We start from the raw sequence: 2,451 nt of genomic DNA on the forward strand, positions 1-2,451 counted from the left end.
AAACACCCCCAAAACAAGAATGCAAGATAAAACCATCCCTAAAAAGAAAAAGAAAATCACAAAACTACAACCAAATAAAAGCACACAAAACATTGTGGAGTCCATTTTATATTGACCAACTCCTCCTGAGCATGAGGCCTGTGCTGCAGTGGTTGATATACCCAGTCACTCTGATGGAGAAAACTGGGTTTCCTCTCTCAGCAGGTGTAAGTGGCAGTTCAGTTGTTAACCTTTCCCTGGTGGCTAGGCTTTCACTCATTCATTTATTCATTAATGTAAAAAAACATTAACAAAATAAAATATAATAAGATAAAACAAAAACCATCACTTTGGAGTTGGACAAGACAAATCAATAGAAGGAAAAAACCCTAAGAGAAGACACAGGAATCTGAGGCCCACCCACCTGTTCATCCATTCAGGAATCTTACAAAAACACTAAATAGGAAGCTATAGTATATGTGCAGAGGACCTGGTGCAGCCCTGGGCAGGCCCTGCGTGTGCAGCTTCAGTCTCTGTGAGTTCATATGAACATTGCTCATGTTGACTTAGAGGGTGTTGTTTTTTCGTGTCTTCCACACACTCTGGCTCTTACACTCCTTCTGCCTCCTCTTCTGCAGGTTTCCCTGAACTTTGAGGAGGGGAGGGATTTGATGGAAGAGACATCTCATTCATGTCTGAGTGTCGCAAGGTCCCTCCCTCTCTGCATAATGCCTGGCTGTGGGTCTCTATATTGGTTTCCCTGTGCTGCAGGAGGAACCGTCTCTGTTGATGGCTGAACAAGGCCCTGATCTATGAGTCTAGCAGAATATTATTAGGAGTCATTTTATTACTACATTTCTTATTTATTTATTTATAGACAAGTATTATCTGGTCTTCCCCTAGGACTCTGGGCTATATAATCTCAGGGTTCTTGGTCACTCAAGCAGTGTTGGGTATGGGTTCCATCTCCTGGAGTGGGCCTTAAGTCAAACCAGTTATGGGTAGGTTACTCCCACAAGCTTTGTGCCGCCATTACCCTGGTACATCTATCAGGCAGTACACTGTTATAAATAAAGGGTTTGTGGCTGGTTTGGTTCAATGAATTACGCAGATATTGTCTTCAGTAATGAGGCCTTGCTGCCAGTTTATGGAGAGCAACATATAGTCTTGGCAGCAGCCTGGGTTGTTTGGGGATTCTCGTGGGAAGAAGATACATTTTTATAAAGAAGAGATAAACAAGCTATTTGAGACAAGCAGCTCACAGGAAACCTACTTGTTTTCTTGCTGCTGACCTGCTTCGGGAGCTGTCACTTTGCAGATGGCAATAGCTTGAAAGTGATTCTGTACATGGGTGTGTGTGTGTGTGTGTATGTGTGTGTGTGTGTGTGTGTGTGTGTGTGTGTGTGTGTGTGTGTACATAGTATGGTTTAAAGATTGCTTGTGGTCTTTCCATTCCGAGCACAGCCATGGCTCTTGGTCCCAAGAAACATCTGAAGTGTGTAGTGGCTCCAAAACATTGGATGCTGGATAAATTGACCGGCATGTTTGCTCCTTGTTCATCCACTGGCCCTCCCAAGCTAAGGGAATGTCTGCCTCTCATCATTTCCTAAGGAACAGACGTTAAGTATGTCCTGACTGGAGATGAAGAAAAAAAAGATTTATATGTAGGGCTTCATTAAGATTGATGGCAAAGTCAGGCCCGATATCACCCACCCTGCTGGGTTTATGGAAGTCATCAGCATTGACAAGACTGGAGAGAACTTCCAGCTGATCTATGACACCGTGGGGTGCTTTGCTATTCATCGTATTACACCTGAGGTGGCCAAGTACAAGTTGTGCAAAGGGAAGATCTTTGTGGGCACAAAGAGAATCCCACATCTGGTGACCCATGATGCTCACACTATTCACTACCTGGATCCCCTCATCAAGGCGAACGACATCATTCAGATTGATTTGGAGACAGGCAAAATAGCCGACTTCATGAAGTTTGACACCAGGACCCTGTGTGTGGTGGCTGGAGGTGCTAATTTGGGAAGAATTGGTGTGATCACCAACGCAGAGAGACATCCCAGCTCTTTTGATGTGGTTCATGTGAAAGATGCCAAATGGCAATAGCTTTGCCACTTGACTTTCCAACACTTTTGTTATTGGCAAAGGCAACAAACCATGGATCTCTCTTCCCCAAGGAAAAGGAATCCACTGTCCCCCTCCCCGCCATTGCTGATGAGACAGGAGAGGGGATAGCTGCTGAACAGAGCAGTGGGTGAAGTGGTCTCTAGGAGACATGCTGGGGGAATGCTTTCAAGCCTTTCATGGTGATGTGCTAGATTAAACAAACTGACGAAACAATCAAATAAACAAATAAACAAAGATTGTTTATGTGTGTCTCCACCCTCATCAAAGATTCATATATAGGGAACTTGGTTCCCAGAAGTAGAGCTATTTGGAGGTGCTGTGAATCTTTAAAAGGTG

At 44.1% G+C, this 2,451-nt stretch overlaps 1 pseudogene across 1 annotated transcript; it reads left to right on the forward strand.

Annotated features, from left to right (window-relative positions):
• Window positions 1-1,437: 1,437 nt before the first annotated feature.
• Window positions 1,438-2,094, forward strand: LOC311597486 (small ribosomal subunit protein eS4-like; annotated as a pseudogene). The gene has a single exon. The product of its transcript is annotated as a small ribosomal subunit protein eS4-like (transcript).
• Window positions 2,095-2,451: the final 357 nt, after the last annotated feature.

The sequence above is a fragment of the Acomys minous genome, assembly GCF_964271855.1.
Source record: "Acomys minous genome assembly, chromosome: 1".
NCBI classification, from domain to species: Eukaryota; Metazoa; Chordata; class Mammalia; order Rodentia; family Muridae; genus Acomys; species Acomys minous.